The 12,879-nt window shown below is 34.8% G+C and overlaps 1 long non-coding RNA gene across 1 annotated transcript; it reads left to right on the top strand.

The window, feature by feature from the left end:
• Positions 1-1,361: 1,361 nt before the first annotated feature.
• Positions 1,362-4,402, top strand: LOC104907229 (uncharacterized). The gene is made up of 2 exons (XR_791990.3): positions 1,362-1,672; positions 3,763-4,402. It is a non-coding gene; the product is annotated as an uncharacterized LOC104907229 (long non-coding RNA).
• The last annotated feature ends 8,477 nt before the right edge of the window (positions 4,403-12,879 follow it).

Raw genomic sequence — 12,879 nt, 5'->3', positions numbered from 1 at the left:
TTGGGCGACGTGCAACAGGCCAGAGGAGGATTTTTTTTTTACTTTTTCCTAAGCTGTGATACCATGTACAAGAGTAGAGAATAATTGTGTTAACCTGATAAGGTTAACCCTGGCATTCAATATATATAGTGTTTACATTACAGACCTATGACTAGTAAAAGTCCATTCTATTCTTTACATATAATGTTACTCTAATAATAGCTTTTTGATCATATCGAAAACTAATTATTTCTGATGCATTACAAATTGAAAAATAGGATGACTGGATATAACTATTGATAAAGCTCTAATAGTTAGATGTCAAATTTACATCTAATACGCTTTATATGTAATGTTCATGTACTCATACATATTGTTTATATTGATAATATATAGAGTTTACTAGCAAATTATAATAAGTGAGGGGTTTTTAGCACTACAAAAACACTATGTATGATTACTAATGGTCAAATTGTAGTATGTCAATAGAGCAAAAGAACGAAATGTTAATACGAGCTGTAATTATTTTAAGACACCAAGCACATCTTCGTCCAACTTTTACATTTCTCAATCTTGAGCTTGGTGGATCAAATCTTACTAATGGTAATTTGTGGCATTTTAGGGGTATAGAGATCTTTCTTATTCTCACCCCACTCTCGAAGGGATTGTTAAGTTGAGTCAGTTTGACCCGCACAATATTTTGATATACTTTTCCTTTTCTACCAGATTAAATAATTCTAAAACCCTACAAGTCATGCATATATGAGGAACATTGAAGGGAAAAAAAAAACAGAAAATGTGGATTATTTGCCAAAAGAAAGAAAAAGTTGGCATGAATAGAAAGCAAATTAAAATGGAAGAAGACAAGTAGAAGGATTTGGGTAAATTAGGTGAGCTTTTGGCAACTTTAAGTTGACTTATTCGTTTTATTTGATTATATAGTAGTGTTTTTAGTATTTGGTCTTTTCATTTAGGCTAAGTGCTGATTGATAACATTGATTGCCTTTTATGCTTCAACCACTCGAGAAGGGGCCATGCCCTTGTGGAGATTATTCTAATAACAATTTTGAATTGATGTGGATACTAAACAGTCCCATACTCCCACTCATCAGTCATCACCAACTAACTTTGCGACATGCAAGTCAGTTATTAGAAAATTTTGCGACTACATGATTATCTAGCCGTTATATTGAGTTTTCTTGCTATAAATAATTGTTTATTAGAGGATGATAATGTTCCCGAAAATACCACATTTGAAAATAATATTAGTTGATAAGTAATATTTATGTCATTTTTAAGAGTAGTTTTTTTAAAAAAATTGTGAAATAGTACCTTTGTAATAATGATTTTGTGAACTAATACTTTTACTGTTTTATTTTGTCAGCTAGTATCTTTAAGTAATCAATATTTTGATTTTAGTACATTTTCTATTTTTTTAGGCCAAAATGGTCAACAATCCGACCTTGACTTCATTTCTCCCTCCAATATTTGCGCGTTGTGTTGCACATTATTTCTTTTACCTCCTCTCTCCCACTGGCACAAAATAATCCCCTAATTTAAATCCTTCCCGAAAAAACAGAAACTTTGTCCATCTTCCCCAAAATTCTCCATGCCAACCCTAAGTTCTACCTTGTCAAAGACAATTTAATTATAGGAAATTGGATTCCAAGTTAATTCTTCTCCAATTTCAAAGGTATGTTCTCTCAATTCCTTTTAGTTTTATTTTCGAAAAATTAGGGCTAATTTTTGTTTTGTTTTAATCTTATACAAGAATGTTTGCTTCAAAGTCTGTGTCTTCCTTAGCCAAATGTTTTGCTGCTTTGCGGTCCAAAAAGGCAAAATTGAGTACCTTTGCACAAGGATGGTGACTCAGCGTAGGAGAACCATTCTTAGGAGGGGAGAGACAAAGAGGAGAGAAAATGTGAGAGGAGACAGAATGTGAAAGGAGAGAAATTGTGAGATAATTTACTGATACAGAATTAAGGTTGGTGAAAGATTATAGAGGAAGATGAAGGAGTGAAAAATTGGGGGGGGGAGTTAAAACAGAGGAAATTGAGAGTACGTGGTTTAAGAAGCCAAAGAAACACAAAAATTGAAGGGACAAAATAAAGTCACAGTCGGATTGTTGACCATTTTGGCCAGACAAAATGATTCCCTAGATATTGGTGAGTGGAGTTGAGCAACTCGATACTCGACTCGAAAAACACGTGAGAAGCTCGACTCGAGTGAGATGGAATCAAACTCGACTCGAGATGATGGTGAGTCGAGTTGAACAACTCAATACTCGACTCTAAAACTCGAGAGAAGCTCGAATACCCGATTATCAATAGCAAAACACCTAAATTCAACATTTTTCTACCTTATTGTTGCTTTTAACATTAGACACTTACAATTACTAGAAATCTACTCGGTCAAAACTCGACTCGGGTAAGCTCGGCTCAACTCAAACTCGACTAGTAATGCTAACAACTCGTCTCTAAAACTCGAGAGAAGCTCGAATACCCGATTATCAATAGCAAAACACCTAAATTCAACATTTTTCTACCTTATTGTTGCTTTTAACATTAGACACTTACAATTACTAGAAATCTACTCGGTCAAAACTCGACTCGGGTAAGCTCGGCTCAACTCAAACTCGACCCGTAATGCTAACAAGTCGAGTCAAGCTAGCTCAAACTCGAACTCGACTCGCATCATTGCAACCCTTAGTTTTTTCGAAAAACGAATTTGATTCAATCTTGTATGATTATATCCTGCTTTTTTTAATACTTATTATAGATGTCGTTTCACCTTCAATTAATGATATTTCTTTTTAAAAAGATAAACACAAATATACAAATTGTATAACAATTAATCATGATTACAATTTATTAAAGTTAGTTAACGTGTGCGTATAAAAGCAACTTTAATGGTGAGCTACAACACCTTGTAGCTTAACTTGCCACATCAGCTTTTTAAGTAATATTGTTTTATAGCTACAAACTCTTCTAATGGTAAGCTACAATACATTGTTGCTTGAATGGTCCCACATCTCAATCAATATTTTCAACCTTAACCTTTTTATTCAATTATAATTAGCTAGAAAACAAAAAAAACTTGTGCCTTTATTTTGGATGAAAATGCACTCACTAATCATATGGAGTGTGAGCATCACCTTCCCATTTTTTCAATTTTAAGTCATATTGCCTTTTTAAAGTCACGCAAGTAGCTTGGTGGAGCAGGTGTTGCTCTCAAGCAAGCATCAATTATCTTGCTCCAATGGTTGAGCAACTTGCTCACAACTTTTAAATATTGCAAGCAGATTCAAAATTACAAGGAAAATTTGCACAAAACCACCTTAAGTTTTCACTTATTTAGAAACCCCCACCTTTATGTTTTTTTTTCCTAAACTTTATAAAACCTTTATAAACTCCCACCACTTAATGGATTTTGCCAAACTCCGACCACATCAGTTATTTCTTTTGTTTTTCCCTCCAAACAACTCACTTTCCCCTTCTTATAATTTAGCATTTCCCTCCAACTCATCAGTTATCTTCCCCTCTCATTTTTTCCATCTTTCCGCCACCATTTTAGGAGGAGCAAAGCTTATAGAGCTTCGATTTCTTCTGCAAATTCATGTAATTTTCATCCTCCTCTTTATTAGCATTGAAATTGATCAGTATTTAGGGTTTTTCAATTTAGAATTTTAGGGTTTAGGGTTTACAGTTTTTGTTTTTTCCTAAAACTGAAATCCAATGAGTGTTGTTAAATGATGAATGACTGACAAGACCTTTGCTTTGCAAGGAATGGGTGAATTTGAAGGGTTTCTACCAAAGTGCCATTGTGGGCTCCCGATAGCTCGACATCAATCATGGACTGAGAGAAATCCACGAAGAAGGCTTAGCCTGCAAATTCCATAAGCCAGAGACTAAAAAGATGGGCTATAAGTATTTTAAGTGGGTTGATAATAAAGAGCAGGAGGAATGGCAAAGGTTGTTGATCAACCAACTAATCTGGTGGAAGAAGGTGCTTGAGGGTGAAGTGCACACACTTCAATCTGAAGTAAAAGAGTTGAAGGGAAAAGGAGTTGCTTTCTACAGGAGATTGAAAACTTGAAGATCAAGTACAAGGTTGTGAAGGGTAACAAGAAGAAGTCCATCAAGCAAGGGAATCAGCGCGGGAATTGCACGAGCGTGTTTTTAGTAGTTGTGTTGTTGTTGGCCTGGTGTTCTTGATTGGTTTTTCTGTTTGTAAGGGTTAAGTAATTATGTAGGATGATGTATTAGGTTGTTGATGTTATGCTTGTTAGAAGCTTGGGCAAGTTTTGGAGTAGTATTATTTCCTTATATTGGATATGTATGGTTGAACAAAGCTTTTGTATTCATTCATATGAATAACAACTTGAACTTGAATGGTAATGAAGAAAGTTACATTTTGATGCAAAGCTCCATCTTTCCCCTTTTCTAGTACAGTATGGTTGCAATGTTTTCTTTATTTTAGTGACGTTTTTAGCCAGCCTTTATTTAAGAACATTGCTGGATTCTGTGTTAGTGTTACTTGTGATAAATTAAGGTCTCACTACTCATAATCTAAGTTTGAACTCGTCATTATTGATTTGTTGTTAACATACCAACAATGATATTTTGCCAAAATGTGCGAGAGTGGGTGATGTTTCCGATTTTTTTTTCTAAGTAAATTGTGCAATCTTTATTACATATTGCTTTTGGTGATTCAGTGGTGATAGTGAAAATGTAATGCAGATGCGGTGGTGCTAGATTTATGGGGTTAGCTAGCAAAGTTGATAGGATTTCTTCAATTGTCCACTGTGGTTAAATATGCTAAGCTGGAGAGAACATTACAATTAACATTCTATACAAAGAACAATTTCATGTACAGAAAGGACAAACAAAGAAACAAACAATATCCAAGCCTTCAGAACCTTATAATGATTCAAAGCATGCTCATAATGTAGTCAATTTTCCCTTATCCTTGGGAAAAGATGAAAATCAATTGAGTTGAGACCCAATTTCGAGCAAACAAAGCTAGAAGCCCGAAAACGACACAATTATAACGTGGAAATTAAAGGAAAACACACAATGCAAGAGCAATGGATATATTGGGAATGCGAGTTCAAGCTACCATATTAACTTTCCTAATACCAGTAGAACTCATATACCAAATAAAATACTAGAACATCACTATGTTCAGAATTATCAACATCACATTTTCAACAACGAATGCTTCATATCTGCCTTGATAAAATAAATAAAAATCCAAAGACTAGTGGCTTCTAAAATAAAATTAGAAAATACAAAGCACAAAAATACGGAACGAGAGATTACAAGCATAAAGTGAACTGTTACCAAAATAGTATTATAAAATAAAATTCTCGTAGTTTCGTTTCATAATATATTTCCTCAACCACTCGATAAAGGTGAGTATCAGCTATCCCTTGCCTCTCTTATCACTGAATTGAAAGTCTCATACAAGTTGTTTAACAACATGTTGAACATGCAAACAGTGCTAAAAGTGTGTCGTGACCAATGCTTGGTCGGGATATCATCCAAATAAGCAAAAGCTTCATCTGAGAGGAACTTGATGCTCTCCATTGGAACTTCACATTCATGCTATTAAACATGAAAAACAATAACCAGATGGTTTACAACATTCTAATTTAAGAGTAATCTATCAACCATGAAAAAACTAAATAATTTCCTAATTTATATATAACACTATGCTATTAACTCTTACCAAGGTTATAGCTCGAGCGACATTCCAAAAAAGTTCTTTGTAGATAGTCCCGGTAAATTTGAGCTTGAAGTTAGCCCAAATATGTCCAACACAAAACCATATATCTGTCTTAGGGACAACCGTACTAAAAACTCCAATCAAACCCTATAAACACAAATATAAGATTTAACAAACCAAATACATCATATGCAATTAAAAACACATAAAAAAACAATATCTTACCTTCTGTCTGTCTGACATGAAGGTCATCCAACACCTTGTTGATCTCCTCCTAAGTCCCTCATCAATAAGTCTAAAAACCAACATCGACTTTATGTATTGTCTACCTCCACTACAACCCATGCAAATGGAAATATATTATTATTTCCATCATTTCCCGCAGCCACTAAGATTTGTCTAGGGTATGCACCCTTCAAGTGGCAACCATCTACACAGATGATTAGTCTGCAAGCACTCTTAAAACCCTCTTTACAAGCATTTAGACAAATGTACATCCTCTGGAAAATTGGGGGTTCAGGCCTCCATAGACCTAAAATTGCTAGACTCGGGATTATGTTTAATCACAGCAACCACATAATCCCATACTATTGAGTATTTCTCATCTGCATTCCCATATAATATCAACTTCACTCTTGCTCTTGTAAGCCAAGCTCTTGTATATGAAATTTCATACCCCAACTCAAGAAAAGCCCTCCTCATGAAGGCCTTCAACTTCCAACTAGGGTCTGACCTCCATTCTTCCAAGTATCTCTCACTGAGAAACTCAATAGTCACCTTACAGTTCACCACCATTCTCTTGCACTTGTGTTCTGAGGTAAAAGATCTAATTTGCAACAATCCTGTCCAAATAATTTCCTACCATGCAACTTGAAATTTCCTTTACATGTACAATTTATAATCCTACACTTCTTTGTATCCCATTCACAATCACACCTGAATTTACAATATGCACTTAACCTATCACCATCACTATGTAACAAGTAGTAGTCATACTTATTCTCAATAGCATGTCATTGTAATGCCTTTCTAAGTGTATTAATAGAAAAAAAAACTTCAAGCCAATTTGCAATTTTATACCTCTTTTGAAGTCAACATCTGCATAAAAGAAGGGAGAGTTATCTGCTTCTTCATATGAGCTTCCTACACTCCTCAAATCATCATAATCTGCTTGTATCTCCTCATGTAAGCCAATATCATCCCTTGTCAGATCCTCTTGAAGTTGACTCTGCCTCTGCTTGCCTTTGTTTATTTTTCGCTTCTCTTTAGCCCTTTGAACAGAAGTTCCTTCACCATCCTTATTTACACCAACAGCTTTTTCACCTTGGCTTGTTTGCAAAAACAATTCATCTTCACCAACTTCTTCCTCTCATGGCTTCCGATTAACATCAACATCACTCACATCAGAACTGGATGATGAGTTCAGACCCTCAAGTTCATCATCCGAATCTAATTTCTTCTTAGCTTTAGGTTGCACAACCTTTCCCTTGCCCTTGTCCTGTTTCTTAACACCTTTTCTTGCAACCTGCTTCACTCAAGGTGTACTCCTAGGTTGGACAGGTGTTGGTGCTGGTTTGGTACGAGTGTTCTATTCTTCAAAAGGAAGAGATACAGTAGCTGGGTTGAAACGGGATTTGTCTTCACAAAGCTCAGTTGATTTGCTCTCATTCACCTCCCTTTCAAACACCTCCTTGCTAATTTTAACAACATCCTCTGAATCATTGATTTGGAGTGCAAAATTTTTAGGTTTCGGCTTGGGTTTAAGCTTATTATGTAGCTCTAGTTTCACTTTGTATAAAGGATGAACGAGTTTGTTTTGGCTTTCTTGAGTGCAGGGTTGAAGCTGTTTTCTCTCTTTTTGTAAACTTTCAACAAATGTACCCCTAACATACACCTTTTTATCAACAGTAGTATCACACATTCTGAAAAACAAAGCAGTAACAAAATGCCAACCATTACTCCAATAAACTAATAATTAAGTACATTAAAAATCAAATTTGATTCCAAAATCATACATAAATCACAACTAGGAGTTGTCAATTCATAAGGAAATCAGTTTTTTAATCAATTCAAGATTTATTTCAAGAATCCCCAAATTGAAAAGCAAAACCCTAAAACCCGAATTACAATATTAACAGCATTTTAGATCCGATTATTTGATTGATAACGCTAATAAACAATGTAATTAACAATAAAGTAACCAAATTAGAAGTAGCTTACCTTAATTTCCTTGTTAGCCACTAGGTTTAACCACGTTGTATCACCCTCCAATGTTGTTTCCCAATAACTGATGCTGAGGGAGGATTTTTACAGCAGCTTCAATGTTATCTGGGACCTACATATTTACCCAGATTTGAAGAGAGATGAATGAAGATAGAGAATGGGGAAAAAAAAAGGAGAACTTAATGGTTGGAAGAGGAAGACGCAACGTTTTTGGAGAGATGAATGAGAGAAGTGAGTTGTTTGGAGGGAAAAACAAAAGAAATAATTGATGTGGGTCCCACCACTAATGGAGTTTGGCAAAATCCGTTTAGTGGTGGGAGTTTATAAAGGTTTTGTAAAGTTTAGGTGAAAATTTAGGAAAAAAAATAACATAAAGGTGGGAGTTTCTAAATCATAAGTGTTATATACAGCAAAAAAAAAAAAAAAAGAGGCTAGATACAGCCTTTAAAATTATGCCTAACTTAACCATGGTTATTTTTTTATATTATTATTATAATTGGGCTTCAACTATGGAAGTCGCTTTATAAATAATAATAACAGCAGTTTGGTGAGTACTCTTCTGTTTAAATTTTAAATTTATTGTCATATTATTCAAATTGGTAGGTCATATTTTATATTTTTCGAGTTGCGATTATATGTACTACAATGGGGAATGAGGTTATTTATCATAGATACCTCCCCCAAAGCGGGGTCATTTGTCATAGATGACCTCCCCCCAATATTTTTGCTGGATTTAACCTTTTTTTGCTGTATATAACACACCCCTTTTAAATAAGTGAAAATTTAAGGTGGTTTTGTGCAAAATTTTCAAATTACAACTATTAAAGTTGCTCTAATATAGCCAAGTAGGTCGTGAATGCCAGTCATCCAAGTAGTTACTGAAAAAGAACAAACCATATTACGCTTGGGGACAACTTAATGAAATTTTTTGTGCCTCGAGGTTCCAGTCCTGATGACCCCCAATCAGTGGCTTTCAAGAGCTTCACTAATCACTTTCATAGACCTCTCAAAACAATTAAAATAAATCACTATCATAGACTAGTACTTCTACATGGGAACGTATAAAAGGACACCTCATCAGTCACCAGATTATTGAGCACCACTAAGTGCATAATTGATAAAACTATTTCATATATTTCCTGATCACCTCCGGTCTTTATTAGTTTACCCTTTTTTTTGGGATATTTCTTATTAGTTTACCTTTTTTTTTCTAATTATGATTCGAAATTATTATATGTCCAAGGTTCAATATTAAAATAATTTCAGAGGTTTTTCCTAACTTTGTTCGTGTCAACAAACAATTCGAAATACCTCGACTTTCTTAGAACAGGTTTGAGTCAAATAGTGGGATTACTAACTTTCTATACACATACATTTCAACTTTAACATAAAACAATAGTTTCTCTTTCTTTCTATGTCCCACAACATTATTTCTCCTAAAACTTTGTACAAAATAAACGGGTAAATTAATAAAGACCGAAGGGAGTATGAGGCACTATACTGACAATGTCTCTATTATATAAGTGAAGGGGGAGGAAGATGGTGTCCCCTTATAAAAAGTCATACTATATATTCTTAATGAATTGAAAGTGCTATATATATTAAATAATATTTTCTTCATCCTACTTGCCATATACTACCTCCATTTTCTAAAGATCTTCCTTGTTATTGTTCCTACAAATACCAAGGAGGATCCATTTGTATGGGGTGTGAAGTGAGTAAAGTAGGAGAGAGAAAGTGGTTAAGATAAATAAACAAATAAAAGGGGTTAAGATAAATAAACAAATAAAAGGGGTTAAGATAAATAAACAAATAAAAGGGGTTAAAGTAGGAGAGAGAAAGGGAGTAAAATTGAATTACTAATGTAATGGTGGACCATATGATAAGGACATGAGAGGGTAAAAGGGGGGGGGGTCCAAATAAGGAATAAAGTAAAAGTGGGAAGATCTTTTGGAAACGCACTTAAAAAGAAAGAGGGAATATCTTTAGGAAACGGAGGGAGTATATTAAACAAGTTAACAATGGAATTGAATTTGAGATATTAATTAAATATTAAATTAAGAATAATAATTTTTCTATTCTTACATATGTGTGAAAACCTTTGATTTTAATTAAATAGTAACTTGATTTAACAATTAGAAGGAAAATAAAAACTTGAATTCCATATTAATAGTTATACTAATAATATTTTAAATCTAAATATTGATTGTTGTTTAGTAATCACTATTAGATAAATCAAACTCTTCCATCTTATTAAAATTCAACGATTGAACCTGATACACAAAGTCCTTCTCTTGATACTATATTTGAATAATGATAAACAAATAGCTAAAGAAACCAACAAAACATTAATTTAAGAAAAATTTAATTAAAAATAATTGTAAATATCTATTCGAATCAAATATTTTGTAACACTTTTAATTTTTATAACTAATTGAGAAAAAGTATTAATATGACATGCACGCATGACGCATAGCGTGCAAAAAATGCTAGTAACATTATATTATAGTTAATTGGTTTACCCATAAAAAAGCATCATATTTACCCGTCAAAAAATATAAATAGAATTAATTTAAACTATATGTATATATATAAATATATATATATATATATATATATATATAGGGAAATTTCCTCATCAGGTACCCATGAGGTTTGACGTAATTCTCAAATTACTCCTCACATTTGGGGAATTCCTCATATACCCCTGAACTTTGTGTTTGGGCTCAAAATACCCTTATCATACACCGAAATTCAAGTACATTAACTTTCTAAGGTACCCTTGAAACTTAAACTTTGAACTTCAAAATTCAATTAGGGTATTTTGAGAATTAAGCCAAACCTCAAGGGTACCTCAGAAAATTTCTCATATATATGTGTGTGTAGGGGGGGGGGGGAATCTAATAGAAATTCATTAAAATGAGAAGAATCTAGCTATGTGCAAATTTTAAGGATTGAATGAACATAATAAGAAAAATTGCTTGACAAAAAATGTACATTTTGTTCCAAAAATGCACATGATGAAAAAAGTTGCACATAAAATATGCTCATTTTAATTCAAATAACAAAAATACCCTAATTTACAAAATTTCTCATTGACCTAAATCCATGTACTATAATACATACAAAAATCCTAGCATTGACTTTAAGGCTTATGCACTATGTGTGGCACTCCTCTCTAAAAAAATATGATTAAATTAAAATATCCATGATAAGATTTGAACCCTGGATTAATAACATATTAACATAGATTGATTTACATCTAACCACCAACAATACAATGGCACTGTATTTTGCTATACACAATTCTCATTTACAAAGAGATTGTAAAACATAATATTGGGAAATTCAACTAAGAGGTCATACATGAAAGCTCATGTAATACACAAGGAACGTCTAATTTACAGATTCGGGCATCACACAAAATTACGAACAAGTTCACAATAATTAAAAGGTATTATTACACTAAATCTTATATGTGACCGGTCATAATGTAGTTAATGGTACATCCAATCCCCAAATAAAGTTAGTTATTATATTTATGGTTACTAATTAATATACCAGGGTTATTTATAATTATTGAAGTTACTTATTAATATAAGAAATTATTTATATTGTTGGGATTACTTATGTACTATGTTGAGGTGAAATACTTGTTTTGAGCTTTGAGCTGACTTATTAATATTATGGGTTACTCATATTTTATTTTGGGGTTACTTATAATTATTAGAGGTCAGGTTACTTATATAAATTGAAAGGGTTACTCGTGTCTTATTTTGTTTAGTTTGTCTTTTATGAGTAATTAATAAACTTACGAAAGGTATTACTACTACCATGTTAACGAAAATGATCATATTGAACTCATATATCTCGCAGGTCAACCTAATTTAACTCATTTATTCAAACTTCTTATGCTTATTAGGTGAGAACAACAATGGTAATTGTTTCTGCTAAGAAACTGAGGATGCTAATGTATGCTGAGAGACTTGATGTAGGTCCCAAGAAGGTATGCCTGAGCTCCGTTATCCGTACGTCGGAATCCTGCAAAACAAGGTTAGCCTATCCCGGGGTGGTCCCAGGATCGCCCCTCCGACGCTAAAGTCAGTTGATGATTGAGGTAGAGAGAGAAAGTGATCAATGTAGAGAGATGCTCTGGGTTTTGTAGCTTCGAATTGCTTACCTTTGTCTGAGGAGACAAACCTTATTTATAGAGGATAGGAGCCCCAATAAACGAGGGTACTTTAGTTAGCTCCAGTTGTGGAGGATTGGCTTTTCTAGATGTAGGGGTATTTTAGTAACTTTGTCATAAGTGGGTTGGTCCAAGAAATGGACCCAAACAATTAGCCCCACGTTAAGTAATCAGAGTGGAAATCGCCATTTTAGTTTGGTTGATTGGCGGAATAAGGTGATTGCATTTTTGCCGATATTGAACGGGACCCTCGAATCTTCATCCCGGATCATAGTGGAGGAAATCTTCTGGCGCTAGGATTAACCAAGCACGGGGGTCTCGCTGACCGGAGTCCAGGGGTGAAACGCCTTGGTGGGGGTTAGGGGGCAACGCCCCCGAACTTTTGCGAGGCCTTGGTCGAGCTTGAAGGGGTGCCCTTGAGGCTGGCCGAGCAAGGGCCTTCGAGGTTGGTCGAGGCGGTGCTCGAAATAGCTGGTTCGTGGCTGGCCGAGTAAGTGCTGGCCGACCGGGTCGAGTTGGTGCCCTAGCCGAGAAACTCCCTCGAGCCGAGTTGGTCGAGGCCGAGGTCGAGGCCGAGCAGCTACCTCGTGCCGAGCTGGTCGAGTTGATGGGGTGCCTTTGAGCTAGCCGACTGGGTGCCTTGAGGCTGGCCAAGCAATTCCCTTGGCCGAGTGATTCCACTAGCCGACCAGGTGCGCTGGCCGAGTAGCTCCCCTAGCCGAGGGACTCTTCTGGCCGACCAGGTGCCCAGGCCGAGCAGC

This window comes from Beta vulgaris, chromosome 4 (assembly GCF_026745355.1).
Source record: "Beta vulgaris subsp. vulgaris cultivar EL10 chromosome 4, EL10.2, whole genome shotgun sequence".
Taxonomy (NCBI): Eukaryota; Viridiplantae; Streptophyta; class Magnoliopsida; order Caryophyllales; family Amaranthaceae; genus Beta; species Beta vulgaris.
The sequence above is the reverse complement of the archived record's forward strand: the minus strand, read 5'-3'. Positions and strand labels throughout refer to the sequence as shown.